Here is a 16,155-nt window from a genome sequence, read left to right on the forward strand (position 1 = left end):
GAAAGAATTTAAATATCCAGCTTCCTCCAAGTACACAAAATTGCCTCAATTTTTCCATTTAGTTGCAGATTGGAAAATGATAACAGAGAGATAATATAACTACCGATTCTAATTAATAACTCATACTTGATAGAAATACAATATTTGCTTTGCTGACTGAATGAAAATGTTTATGTTCTTTAGTGATGAAAGAAAATAGTAGAAAGAAGCTAGGATAATCAAGAATATTGGGAAACCATGGGAAGGAATACATTAAAGGACAATTTCCATATCAATTAACTATTTTTTTTAGGTCTATGTGTATGACTCCAGCAAGAGCTATTTGTAATAGCGAGGCCAGAAGAAATTTATTTGTAAGTCTTACCTTTTAACCTCTTAACTGTGGAGCCGAGCATTAATAATACTAAATATTAATTTCCTGTGGGGCTCTCCAGGTAATAATCTTTAGAATTATCATCTATTTCATTAGTTAATAAAACATCCTTAAAACTGACTTTCTCTTTCAATTTTTTTTTTTTTTTTTTGCTGTACGCGGGCCTCTCACTGTTGCGGCCTCTCCCGTTGCGGAGCACAGGCTCCAGACGCGCAGGCTCAGCGGCCATGGCTCACGGGCCCAGCCGCTCCGCGGCACGTGGGATCTTCCCAGACCGGGGCACGAACCCATGTACCCTGCATCGGCAGGCGGACTCTCAACCACTGCGCCACAAGGGAGGCCTCTCTTTCAATTTTTAAAGCGTCCCTCTGTAATGTAAAACTAGTGATTAAGAATCTATTTTTATCCTTCAGATTTAGGGATGTAGAGTGGTGGTGCTGTTCTTTGTGATGTATGCTGAAACACTGACACACGAGACACACGACTGTTATGTCCCAAATAGTTATAATACATGGGTCTGGGATCAAGGGGTATGCATAGAATTAGTCCTCTTGCCATTACTCCCAGAGACCCACTTGGAAATGTGTCTCTCCCATCCCCATAACTTTAGTCTCTACTGAATTAGAAGTCCTAATTTCCCAGGAGAGGAACAATTCCACCACTGGACACAATAATATTTTCACTGAAACTGAAGCTATTATAGCTGCATGGTCATTTGGGGTATCATATGTCAGTAGACTAGCAGACAAAGAAAATAGTTACCATGCTGGTGAGGGAAAAATCAACTCTGATTATCAAGAGGAGCTAGACTCACGCTACATAATCAGAATGGTGAGAAGATCTTGGGGAGCTATTGAAGCACCTCTTGGAGCGTCCATGCCTGATAAGAGTGAAAGGAAAATTACATCTTCCACAGCTTGACAAAAGCAAAACAGCCGCATGCTCACAACCTTCAGGAATAAAGATCTGAATCAGGCCACCTAGAATATGGAGACTTAATAGATCATTTGTCAGCAACCAAACATTGATAGGAAAACGGCAACCAAAGTCTCAGACTCCTCAAGGAAGAAGCTCTCCATCATCTGACTGGACAAATACCTACTGCAGTGCTGGACAAAGGTAAGAACAACCTAGAAAGGGCAATATAGAGGATGCAGATAATAATCATTATTTACGGCCTCAGAGAAAGCTGTGGCAATGGGTACTAGAGCTTCTGTCATTAATCTAATTGCTTAGTCTTATTAAGAGAATGTAATTGGTTGCCACCTTAAAGAGTAATTGACAGAGTATAATTAATGTGGGTTACAAGTAGATCTTCATGGTGTAGGGGTGGGTTGGAGCAGATGCTTTTGCTGGCCTGAAATATATCCTCTTACCCTTGTCCCCACTTTCAGTTGCAGGGGTGACAGACATTCCTGTGTGTGCTGACAGCACCCCGTCCTCCAACATGAGCCATTCGTCTTACTGCATTTGTCCTGTAATTTTCACTGAAGATGCAGAAGCCGACTCAGCTCACATGCAGGCATTGCCTGGCAGTACAGTAGTTCATGTTGGAGAGTTTGGGATCTGAAGCGTAATTACCCTAGCCATCCTCTCTATGGACACTGTTTGGAGACATTTTGTATATTTATAGGCGGACCTGGCTGAGTACCTGTTGCCTACAACTGTGACCTCGAGAATGTGCCTTTTATTGGCTCTTCCTACTTCATGTCACATCTCCTTGTAACAGCTTTCTGGAATGTACTCCCAAGTTAAATACCTGTACCAAAATTTGTGTCTCAGGTCCTGTTTATGGGAGAACTCAAACTAAGACAATTTTGATGTAACTTTGGAAAACAAGGATATGTATACACGGTAGATTGCATATAACAAGGGACTTAGGTGTCTGGGATGCCAAATAGGACAAAGAATAGCAAAGTACGATTATTTCACAGGAATAAAGTTTTACATAAGTTGGACACTCGGGAAGCATTTTAGCGGTGGAGGAAAAGTCCATCTGTCATTTGTGTTAAGATGTTGATTATTAGTTGTCCTACACTGCTGTGCTTTGTGTACAAAACTAAAAGGGATTGAGCAGAACTGTGAGCCTCTTATCTCCTCAGTGTTTTTTTTAAAAAATACAGCATTTATTGCTTGTTTTCCTATTTATAAAGTGATATATATTCACCATAGAAAATTTGGATATTACAAAAATATATAGAAATATTACTTGTAAGCCTACCATCCAAGAATTTCCATCAGGTAGTGTGAAAGAAGTTTAAAATTGTACGCTATCTATATTTCAATTCTGTATATGTAAATCTAGGATGGTATTTATGCTATGTGGATATAAAGTAAAAAGTCCACATTTCAGACTCTGTGAATGTGAAGCTCAAATACTGGAATAAAGATTAAAGAATAAAGGAATAAAGATTCCTTGTCCAACATCAAAACTCCTGTCATAAACCTGAAAAAGTATTTCAGCCTACAAATATGCCATGATTTATTGACCTACTCGTAGATGATTGGGATTTTTTTTAATTAGTTAATTATTATTATGTGGACAAATCTACAATGAGACTAATAGGTGAAAAGTTAGAAACATGTTGTTTTTAATAACATGGCCAAATTGCTTTTCTGAAGACTAAATCAATCACCTTTCTATCAGCTAGCAGTGAGTGAACCCTCCCACCTTCACCAACACTAGGTTTGGTTTTGTTTTTCTTAAACAGTGATAGGCCTGGGTCATCAGAGGTGTCATATTAAGAGGATATTCCAGACAAGTGCTTTTAATAGTGTAGCCCTGGGCCTTACCAGGTTCCTCCTGGTAAGAATGAATCTGAACACTTGAAGAGACCTTCACATGGTACTGTTGTGACCTGAACTAATCAATGCGGTTTACATCTAATTCATAATCACTTACCTATTTTTATATGTATATATTTGGTTTTACAACAGAGAAATCTATTAAAAAATATGACCTTAGGGGTGTGACATTTTAATAAGAACTAAAACTTTAACTTAAAAAAAATAACCAGATCATCCTCAATGCTGTTTAGCCCTCTGAGTCAAACTCAAGGCCTCTCTCATGAGTAATGCTGTCCTCATTAATTTTCTTTACTGCCAGATGGCTTGCTAATTTAAAATCCCTGAAGTGATAGGTGTTTTATTATAGACAACACACTTGGCTGGGAAAAGTAAGACTGCAGCCTTTCACACCTTCACTGACGAAGTTAATGAGTTCATATCAAGTTTGTGAAACTCATTTCACTTATTCAGACTTGCAGAATTGGATTCAGGGAGGATGAACATGGATTTCAAGTTCCAGGAATATTTTGATTAAGTCCATCCAGAAACAGATATGGAATCAAGAGAAAAAATATATAATATTCTCTTCCATGAACATTACCAATATTTTTAGTAAAGGCCTTTATTAACTCACAACCAGCCTACTATCAAAGGTTCTTATTGGGCTTCCCTGGTGGCGCAGTGGTTGAGAGTCCGCCTGCCGATGCAGGGGACACGGGTTCGTGCCCTGGTCTGGGAAGATCCCATATGCCGCGGAGTGGCTGGGCCCGTGAGCCTGCGCGTCCAGAGCCTGTGCTCCGCAACAGGAGAGTCCACAACAGTGAGAGGCCCACGTACCGCAAAAAAAAAAAAAAAAAAAAAAGGTTCTTATGTCATTCAAGTCATCCATCCCTAAATTACCTTTCTTGAATTTTTCTGTACAAACCTGTCAATTTTGCCAAGATGAGTCCACTCACAATCAATCCAGTCATGTTAATTTTGACCAGTTCAACTCTTTTGCTTATATTTCTGGTCTTTGTTTTTCTACTCCTATTTTATTGACACTTACCATCTGAAGCCCAGCTCAGAGGCCACCTCTCTTATTAAGCCTCCTTTATTTCCTCTTCTAGGAGTTATCTCACCTCTTCTGTATCTTACAGAACTTATTTTCTGCACCACCTATGGGTAACAATTGACATATTGTCTTTTACTGTAGTTAAATTTATATGTGGTCACTGCAGATTACAAGTTATAAGAGTGCAGGAAATATGGTTTATGGATTATTTATATTCCTTATTGTACTTGCAGAGAACTTGCAAAAAGTAGGTGACAGATGAATATTTATTTATTGCAAGTCCAAATGTATTTTCTAGGTAATGCTGATAATTCTTAAATGATTCATAATAATACAGAACAGTGAGTTGCTTATCACGAAACATTCCAAAAAAATTAAATAATGTACTTTCTCAATGGCACTGCTAACTCAGGTGCCCAAAGTAGAGTTTTCTAATAACGGATCTAATTCAGGCATGTGGATAATTTTAAAGTAAGAATTTAAGTATATGCTTAAAATAGTTCAGACCTAAATATGACATTTCAATGAATAAAATACCACAAAATTAGTTACAACATCATTGTGTAACTCAGTTGCAAGTAGAGAAAACTATACTTAAGAAAATTATATGATTTCAGTTTACTGAAAGAGTGTTTTCCTTCATTAGTTAATTAACTGTTAGGGAGAGGTTCAGAATTTTTTCAGGCAGTTTTTAGAGGGTCTGTATCTCTTTCAACACATTTTAGGAGAGCTCTAGCCTAATTTATATACTATGATAAGTTTAAATACAAAGGTTCTGCCTCTTTTTTCTACATCATTTACATCTTTATCCAAAAATTGTGTTCCATATTAACTATGTATTATTGCTGAAATATTAGAGTATAAATACAGAAAACCATTTTTTAAAAATTATTTATGTACTTATTTATTTGGCTGCATCAGGTGTTAGTTGCAGCACGCAGAATCTTCATTGCCACGTGCGGGATCTTCGTTGCTGCATGTGGGATCTTTAGTTCTGCCATGCGGGATCTAGCTCCCTGACCAGGGATCTAACCCAGGGCCTCTGCATTGGGAGCATGGAGTCTTAGCCACTGGACCACCAGGGAAGTTCCTAGAAAACCAGTTATCTCATGAACTTTGAAATAACTCCTTGCTTATCAAGAACTTAGAAAATTAAGGTGATCAAATATTCATTTATCAACAAATGTTTATTGGGTGTCTATACGTACCAGGCAGTATTTCAAATGGCAAAATATTTCAATTTTTTGTTACCAAAGTAACATGTTGTACAACTTAAATATACACAATGTTATATGATAATTTTTTTCAATTAAAAAAAATTCTGTTTTATCTGCGTCCCCTTTTTAGGTCATTAGACACCATGTCAACAGGTCAAGTAGTGAGTGACCCATGAACCTGGGATTCTGGGAAGAAGTCAGGGCTGGAACTCCATACCAAAATCAGTTTTCTAAACTAAATAAATAAATTGACTTCAAATTTATGTTAGAGGTTTCTTTTGGAAATTATAGGTATATCACTCTGATTATATGCTCCCAAAACTGCACAGTTTGTGGAAAATCTTGGGCAGGAGGCACTTCCGGGGAGATGATAATCAAAGGCTATTTTTTAAATTGAAATCATATGGTGGGACTGAAGAAAGTGATCTTACAACTGCAATTGTCCTTACCACACTTATTGTTTCAGAATACAAATGAGTTGTCTATATAAATTCAAACATTTTTTATAGAGCCTTTAACAGTTAGGTGAAAAATTTTAATTTTAGCAACCTTTAAGGCTTTTTTGCAGGAAAAAAATAAGATCTTAACTGAGGAAATGTAATCAGTATTATCAAAACCAAAGGAGAAGAACTGAAATACTTTGTATTTTAATGAGCTAATGCCTCATTGACCCCAACTTTCAATGGTTAAATCTATTTGCTTTGCTTTGCTTTTTTTCCCTTTGAAAGAAAATATTAAATTCTAAGCTCGTCAAGGGGAAATTGTGTTCATGGTGTCAGTTCATTATTTAGGATATAAGAATTATTAATACTGCCAGGATTATTTTTCCTAATTAATCACATTAAGTTTCATATTCTTCAGAACTCTCACTTTTTTTTTAAAACACACTCTCTAACCACAGATCAAATGGGTCTTGGATAATATCCTCATTATACTATTTCTTTCATTTTACTTCTGTTTGACTCTAACAAAAATCTCATTGCTGCCAATTTTCAAAGAATTAATAGCTTTATACTCTATCAATGTCATTAAAAAAAAAAAAAAACACCATGAGCTTTGGAATATATTTAGAACTAGAGTCACACTAATTTTGCTAATTGAAATCTTTAGCTTGAAAAAGTGAAAAGTACATATTTTAATGTGTTATCATTTACAAAACTTTTTTTTTAAGGCTAAAACATTCTGTAAACTGTAAAAATTGGGGGGATATAAAACAGATTAGGAAGAAACCCTGTGTTTAATATATTTGATTCCTTTAATCTTACTGTCACCAAAGGCAAACTTAAACTCATTAATTAATGACTATGAAAAATATCTGATTGATGGTAAAACACTAACACTTGCAGCACTCACCTCCAGGACAGAGATTATGGAGCATTTTAGGTTCCTTTTAATCCCTGCAACAAACACTTGCTGCTATTGGTATATACCTGGACCATTCGCTTCCATCTCTTTTTCTCTCTTCTGTGACTTTTTAATTTTTATTGTACATTGCATATTCCACTACTTTGAACCCATTGTGGTGGCCTTAGAAGAATCAAAACAATGAAAAATTTAATATGTATATGAACCAGTGCTGTTTTGAGTAGAGCACAGTCATTTTCCTGTGAAAAAAAATGTTTTTGTCTTCGTAACCTACTTTTTGTTTACCTCCCCCTTCTCCACAGAAGATACCAACTTTAATGCAAGTCAGTAGTATAGGTAGAGGAAATTTCAGTTTTTGTTCTTTGTTTTAAGATTTCCTATTTAACTTTTATTTAATCTTATCCAAGTAGGCCTAAAAGTCTTATCATAGATTTCTACGTATGAGATGCTAATGAGATATCCGGTATGTGCAAGAGAAGTTTATTTTCCCTCTATTTAAAACTAAAAATGACGTTTATAGTCTAATTTTCCTGAGGAAAAAAATCAGGTATTTAGACCTTGCTTGTTATTTATGAAATTATCTTCTTTTTGTCATAAATAAAACATAATACATTTCTATGAAACAACTGGCTTCAATCAAAATGAAATTACATATTTCTACAGGTAAATTTAAATTAAAGGTAAAGATATATTTTAATTTACGTGATTTACAACAGGAACATTAATGGGAAATAATTAATAGTAAGTCTACTAAAACCTTTTTTTCAAAGCAATATAAACAAAAATTTAATGTTCGACCAAACTTTTTATGACTCTGAAAAAAAATTTTTTTTCCACTGAGTAACATACCAAGCTCAAATATAGGCCCAGCAGTTACACAATTAATGTGTTTTAAAATATCTTCTGTAGAAACACACACATACACAAATATATAAGCATTATTTTTAAACCAAAAATAATTAATTTACCTCTTTGCTAAGAAACCCTTGCTTTATTTTATTTATTTATTGTTGCAGAATCAGACTTGAGATAAGTGCACAAAGATCTCATTTTCAACTGACAGGAGATTATTTCTATCTTAACTTTTGGTTCTTATTAAGAATAAACTTGCAGAGTTCAGGTCTTTTGAGCCTCCCATTCTCCTTAAGTGGCCTTTGGAATAAACCTTTCTCTGCTCCAAAAACAAAACGAAAACAAAACAAAAGAATAAACTTGCTCACCCATGTAAGTGTTGAAAACTACAGCAAATTGTTCAGCACTTTCCTATGAGTAGCAAGTTATTCTCCTTTCACAGAAGTTGAGATCTTGTCTTGGGACAGATAGATAAATTTCGCCTTAAATGTATGATCAGACAGCAGTTCACAATTTCTTCCTCTTTTCTCCAAGTAAAGTTCCCAGGCTGAGAATATTCAAGGAAAGGGTTGTCACCATGTTAAGCACTTACAGGGATAGTGGGTTCTGGGGGTGATGCTGTTCTTTTATACTGTGGCTCCTCCAGAGAGTTTTCAAAAAGACTTGAGAGCTACCAGTATCTCTCCTCACTCTTGGGACCAAGAGGCAGTGGAAACATTTCAAAATTTCCTTTTGCAACACAATTTTTCAAAAGATTTCATTTTCTTTTAAATCTGAGACTCTCATCACTTGAAGTCAAAACATTTTCTGAAGAGCCTTATAGGGGCTTGTTCAACTGATTTATATGATAAAAAATGTGTGCTAAGCAGACAGGTTTTTGTAGGCATTCTTCATCTTCAAAACACTCAGCAACATCTGCAATTTACCTTTCAACTCAAACCTTCTGGTAAGAATTCTGCTGCTAAACCAACAGATAGCTGTCGGCAGCAGGAGAGTTCTGAGCTCTTTTCCAGGTTTTTGCAGGGTTTTTATAGCATTCCCAAGGGAACAGCCATTGTTTAATAAAGTTAACCATTTTTGTACCATCATCCACATGTTAAAAAATCTTCATTTCCAAGAATATCAGCACCTATCTGTGAAGAAAGCAGTGCATTGTGACATTATTTTACAGGAGGTGAAATGTTTCATGAGGTCAGTCATTGGATGGACACTAACAATACAGATGCCAGCCCAATTCCTTCAAGACGAATCTTTTGTTTATGAAACTTTAAATATATCTTGCCTTTGCTTCTTTCATGCAGTTCTTTGCAACAGAAAAGGTTTTCTTGAATTTCAACATCATTTACAAATCTTACAAATGCTATAGCGTGACATTTATTGGTGAAGTCTGTTGACTCATCAACCTGGAGAGAGAAGCTGTTGTTTTTCAGTTTATTATATCCAACCTTTCCAGCATGATGTGACGCACCACCAATACATCAACTGATTTACTATTTCAAAGTGGAACCTTTCCATGTTATCATATTGTATCTTGTCATAGCATTTTACTCTTTCTCAGTTTACATGCTGGCATTATTAGTTTTCCTTTTCTGGGCAATACGTTTTGCTGTTACTAAGTAAATTATTTCCCATGCCTTTCAAATCTAGGCTTTTATTCTATTTGTTTTGGGATTCCAACAGTTGTTTAAAATGATCAGCACCTTTATTTATCAAATGGCTGTGAATTTGGTGGAAATATTAGTGTATTTGAAAGTTGTTTTCCACAGACAATGTACAATGGAATAGGAAGACTTGAATTACCGACCCACATAAAATGCATTTTTAAGTAACTTTCAATTGTAGAAACAGGTGATTTTGTGTCTCCTGTTTCATTACTGCAGTAAAATGACACATAAGATTTAAATTCCTCATCATTACCCTCATCAAAATTTCCCAGAGGCCTACAACTAGAATCCTCCTCTTCTGACACCTCATCTTCAAAAACTGTCACATTAGACTTCATATGTTTGTAATATTATATGTGTATGTCATATGTAGCTAATTAAATGTGAAACAATAGGGCATAATAAATAACTAAACAAAAAATTGCCCCCCAAATACAAAGTATTCAAACTATAATTTACTTCTAACTGACACCATCTGCATTTTGTAACATTTAATTTGAGTAAAGAGGTAGAGGAAAGTTGGGGAGGGTAAGCAGATGAATCATGACCCTTAAGAATTTCTTCTAGAGAATACAAATCTCTGTCAGGTCTCTGACCTCACAAACCATCTCTTGGTTGCATGCACCTGGGTTAAAATCAAATATATTGGTGCCAAAAAGTTCTTGCTACATTTAACATAAACATGAGGAGTGAAGGAAGACAGGAATCTCGTAAAGAAAACTCTGAGTATTCCATATATTGTTTAAGGAGAGCCTACTTTAGGACTGGAGGGAAATTCCTCTATTATGCTAGCAAATGCTTTACAGTTTCCATTGCTTTTAATGAGCTGGAATGGAATGTACAGAAAGCCCTATTGGAAATATTCAGGAAAGCTACACAAGAAACCGCAAAACCAGACTCCCCTACTGGCTCTCAATAATCTAGACTTCAGTTCTCTCATCCATAAACCTAGTAGTTAACAAATGAGGGAACTTCAAATCCTGAGATCCTATAATTTTGCTTATTTGTCTCAACAGGAGGCTTAAATATATGAAAGAGAGCCCATTTCTCCCTTTATCATAAACTCAGATTTTGTAAAACATCCCACTTAATGCTACATTGAAGAATACCACTCCATCTGTTTTGTTCCTTGTAAAATAAGGAGGCATAGCCTTCTAAACTGTGGTATGCAGTAACAGAGAAGGAAAGGGTTAAGGTAAAGTGTCGCAGAAATTAAACAGACTAGCTGTGGTCTTGATATCACTTCCTCCCACTACTGTTCTGCCTTAGGTTTCAGATTCTGCATTTTCACGTCCTGGAAAAGATGTGGGGAAAATATCATTTGAAATGTGCTTGCACATAGGTACTCAGCCTGTTTATCTAGGACAGTCATGTCATGGCTCAATCCTCAAACTGCACGACTGAATATTCAGCATCTGTTATACTCCCTCACACTTTATTGTTGACTGGAAGCCAAAAAAATCATGCCTTCCTCTCTTCACACAACAGAAGGTAAACTGCTGGCACTCAGATGTTAAATAATGTCATTATAAAGCATGTTGTGCTTGAAACATAATTAAAAAATAAACTCATAAACCACTTGAAAAGTTTTTTTTTTTTTAAATGTTATGCTATAGTAAAAACAAATAACTATTGATCACTTTCAAATCTCTCCTAGGTGTATTAACCAAAAAATCAGGAGTTTCAAAGTTAAACTTCATGTTAGTAAACTTATTTTTTGAGCACCCATTCACTCAGATTTGCCCTTTAAAAACACTGGATTATTTATATTCATTGACATGAATAAAAGCTGGAACATCACCTTGTATATTTCTCTCTAGCTCTAAGATTGTATCTAACTTTTAAAATTAAGATTTAATAGTTGAACTTGGAGGATATTCTGACAAGTTCATTAACAATGGTTATACAGAGATCAAGTAATAATAAATGCAATATCCTATGTGCTTTTATATTAATTTGCTAGTTGGTGGGTGCAAACTCCATTCAAAGCAGTAGTCTAATAATAGAATTAGCACCAATAACTGTCATAATATAAACCCAAGTAGTAGAAGGTTAATATAAGAAGAAGGCTCAAACTTATATAGGATAGTAATAAAGACTAATACATAATAGACTCTAGTACTGGAATTATCTAATAAGAACTGCTTATGCTTTATTCATGATTAACATGATACTCAACTTTTTTTTTTCCTCAACATTTGATGATCCTTTACCCATTTTCAACTTCCAATTTAATAGACTCTCCATCCTCACTTTGGCAAAAAATCCATTTTAAGAACTTGTCAGGCAAGTAACTGGAAATACATACACTGTTTTATCTCATGCTTGGGTTTGCAAATAATAAGAATAGCATTTTAATATTTTATACTTAAATGCGTACATTGTCTTGACATGTCTCTCTCTCCTGCTTTGGATAAAAAGCAGAGAATTGACATTCTTCCAATTTAAATTTACTCTTGTAGACAGTTTATCTCCCAAATATCCTTAGTCAAGAGTTGTGGAAGCTTTATTCTGTCTTGTAACTCTGTTCTATATATTTTCAAACTAGGAAAAAATCTCCACCATGTTCAATTGGATTGCCCTCTATAACAAAGTGCTCTACTAGTTCAGCAAGATTTCTCTTTAAGCATTTCCCACTAAGCCCTAGATTTTGATATTAAAGATACTAATTTGGTTTTCCAGTTCACTGTCTTACTGACTAAACATTTTTATGCAGCAAGCTGCTTTTACCACAGCCTCTTGCTTAAGTCTGAAGCCTTTTTCCTCCTCTCACAGCAGCCGAATTTGCTGACTTCATTCTCCATGATTTGCTTTCATAAACAGGTTACCACATAAAGGTCAACAGTAAGAGTCTAACATCCTGAAATGGAGCACATGATTATTATTTAATGTGCCTCTTTTTCTCTGATTCAGGTATGATACAAACCTAGTTTGGAGACAGGATATAAGAATATTTTGTTTTACCACATGGAACAAATATGTTTGCTGAGAGCTTAGGGCCTGAATGCTTTTACCCTCAGAATCCTTTATAGATGGCCAGAGCATCTCCATTCCAGACAGAAACATTACAGCACAAAAAGATACTTTCTATTATAACTGGCATTTTAAAATAAAAAATTAAGGGCTGGGAAGCGATGCCAAATGAACCATCATTTGGCCTGCCTGTCTGTAGAATAAGGCACATAGCATTGAAGTCAGGCTTCCCTGCACAGTTGTCCCATTTTGCTTGAGTTCTGATCCAGAGGGATCATTGCTGAGAATTAAAGGGCCGGCCGTTTTCAGAGACCGTTGATTACTTTGCTGCTCTGTTGAGGACTTCCAGCTTCAATGTCATGTAGAAGAAGGCACACTCCAATTCACTGGGCCCTGCATTAAGGCCAGTGTGTTTCCCTCAACAGACCATTAAACAGATAAGCTCTAATATGCCGTTAGGCCACTATCGCTTTCAGAATTAAGCTGAACACAAGGAACCTGGGACTGTAGGAGCTTGTGTCACTTGTCAAGGAAAATATATATTAGTCTTGATAAAAACAGATATTCTTATGGTCAATGGAAGTGCAAAGGCTCTTTAACATATGAGAAACTAGAGTTATATAAGTAAAGGTATCACATTTCAAATTGTGTGTTTTCTGGGACTTAACCAGAAAAACTGGTGGAGCAGTGGTTAAGACTCCACACTCCCAATGCAGGCTGCCCAGGTTCAATCCCTGGTCAGGGAACTAGATACCACACACATGCCTCAACTAAGAGTTCACGTGCCGCAACTAAGGAGCTGGCGAGCCGAAACTAAGACCTGGCGCAACCTAATAAATAAATATATAATTTTTTTAATTGTGTGTTTTCTTTGGTTTGCTTCTCCCTCAGAAGATCGATAGATTGGAATAAGAGTAAACTGATTAATGACTGGGCTGAATTCCTCTCAAGTAAACCTTTCCATCTATTGTTTCTCACAATAATCTCTGCCCTTTGGCATCCGTGATTTTTTTCTCCCATGCTTTCATCCGCCCGAGTTATTTCTGTGTTCACGCCCCTTCTTCCTTCTCCCTGCTGATTTCCCTGAACCCTCCTCTTTTGTTTCTGCATTCCTTTAGCATTTATTAAAGGGCAGAAACGTCCAAGGTGGAGCTGATTTGGATCCTTTTCCAGACACTAAAATAGGGTATTGAATGAGGTAATGATGAAATTTAACTAATAGCAATAATAGCTAACACTGCAAAAGTACTATTCTAATAAGCATTTTGCCTTATTCACTCATTTAATCCTCATGCTAATCCACTGAGTAGTTGCTATTATTATTCCCATTTTACAGAGGAGAACAGTGAGGCACAGAAAAACTAAGTGTCCCTAAGTCCACGCAAACTAGAAGGTAGCAGAGCTAGGATTTGAAGCCAGGTAGTCTAGGGCCAGAATTCTTATTTATAACATCACATCAAACTAGCAATTGGGTAGCAATGGTGCCTATCCCACAGAAGGCTAGTCAATAAATATTATTTCTCTTCCCATTTTCTTTCCTCTTTCTGAACCTTTAAAAACAACGTTTTTGTTCAACTAATTCAAACAGTAAATACTGGGTGCCTCCTATATACCAAGCACTTTTCTTCATGCTATAGATAACGCGATGACAAAGGGAAACGTGAATATCACTCATTAGATCATGCTTGTAATATTTTTATTCTCATGAATGACATTTGTGGAATGATGTCTATTCCTCTCCTTGCATTTTACCCACAGCCCAGACACCGCAAGCAGAGAGCAAGCTGTGTGAAAAATGGGCAAGTTATTTAAGTTATTTGCATCTTAGTTTCCACATAAGTAATTTGGGGATAATAGTGCATACCTCTTAGGGCTGTGGAGAGTGTTAATGAGTTAATTCATATAAAGCACTTACAGCCATCACCAGCATCTATGCAGTGCTCCTTTGCTCTATTATTGTTCATCCTGTTTGTTCCCCCCACCGCCCCAAGTGCTTTTCACATAGATTTCCTCCAGTAATTGTGGAATAGATGGACACAAAAAAAGCGGAACTACTCCCAGAACCGCTACAGATAATGTGATTCTTTGAAAGCTCTTTCTGCTCCGCTAATTTGCTTTGATTTTTTATTTCCTTCAGCACATAATGCTGAACACAGTATATATGCAAAGGTCTGCATTTTGCCTTTACACACTATTAGTAAAAAGTGAGCTTTCATCATTAATCAGCTAATGAATCAGTGTTCATCCATTGCTGGAGAGCTCTGAACTCAGAAGGGAAAAAGGTTATTCTTTTTTTCATTGTAATGAACCTATTTACATGAGAACAGATCATTATGTCTTTGGTATGAAGTCTGTGCTTTCTGAATAGTCTCTTGAATTTTATTCCCTTTATCAGTCTCTTATTCATTACGCATTCTGTTTGAGAAAGGATACGTTCTTCCTAATGTCCGAGACAACACAGATTCAGTCTCTTGCTGTTAGCTAGATCACATTACACTTGCCAGAGAATTTGGTGGGGACATATTTAAACTTGACTTAAATTACTTAATCGTAAAAATTCCCCAAAGTTAAAAGAATTCACTATAAAAACTTCATCCAAATCACCTCTAGGTATGTTCATTACAAGGCAAGCTCTCAAGGGGTCCCTCTCCATTTATGTATAACTCTGTTAAGTCTTCTGCGACAGTGATGGTTTCACATTGGATTTGAAGCAAAGTTTGAATCAGCTAATAAATGTGAGAAATTTCAGGAAGTATTTATAATTGACCAGAAAACATTATGACATGAGTATATTCATTTAATCAAACACATTATTGCACACGTTATAACATGAGTATATTCATTCAATCAAACATATTTCGAACATCTCCTAGGCATCATGCCAAACATTGTGCTAGGTGCTGAGACCAACGATGATGAACTTACATCCTCTGCTCTAAATAAGCTCTCAGAATAGTATGGGGAAGCAGACTTGCTAACTGATTGTTTTTACTGAGGAAATGGTATTTACAAAGATATGCATAAGACACTATAGAAACACCTAACCATCCTGGTGGTGAGAAATATGTCAGGAAAACTTGGAGGAGATAATGCCGAAGCTAAGTCTTATAGGATGACAAGCATTTTAGACCAAAGATCTAGCTGGGTAGGCTCTAGCATGCACAAAGACACGGAAGTGAGAACTAGTTTAGCATGCCTACAGAACTGCAAGTTATTCTTTGTCTCTTGAGTATAAAATATATGACATGTCATGAGGTAAGGCTGGATAGGCAGGAAGAGGTTAAATTGTGGTGGCTTGCTTTTTGTTTTTTGCCTGTTAAGGAGATTTATCTTTAGGCTAAGGGCTAGGTGGAGCTAGCTGTACGTTTTAAACCTGGGAATGACACGGTCAGATTTGCATTTGGATAGATCATTCCATAAATTGTGTGTAGACTGGATCTGAGAAACCCAAGATTGGATGTAGAGGAGCTCATAGAAAGCTGTAGTTTCAAGAGACAGTAAGAGCTTGAAATCAGGCTGTGTAGTTAAACTAGAAGGGAACAAATTTGAAAAGTATTTAGTATACGGAAATAGCTCAATGCTTATTTAGATTTGGGGGATGGTCCAAGAGTTATCATTTAAGAGGTTAAATGGATAATAAGTAAGAAATCAAATATTTTAAATTAATTTCTTTTAAGTTTATTATGCAGAACACATTTCTAAACATTGTCTAAAGAAAACAGTAAAACATATATGTCATAATAAGCAGAGCACAATTGCAGAATGGTCTTTTTAATGGTCTTTTTTTTTTTGGCTCTAATATAAGTAAAAATAGACAAATTGAATACCTAAGAAAAAACAAATTGCAGCAGAAAAATTAGGCATTTTGTA

The sequence above is a fragment of the Aethalodelphis obliquidens genome, unplaced genomic scaffold (genome assembly GCF_003676395.1).
Source record: "Aethalodelphis obliquidens isolate GAN/ISIS:26980383/991018 unplaced genomic scaffold, ASM367639v1 scaffold8, whole genome shotgun sequence".
In the NCBI taxonomy this organism is placed as follows: domain Eukaryota; kingdom Metazoa; phylum Chordata; class Mammalia; order Artiodactyla; family Delphinidae; genus Aethalodelphis; species Aethalodelphis obliquidens.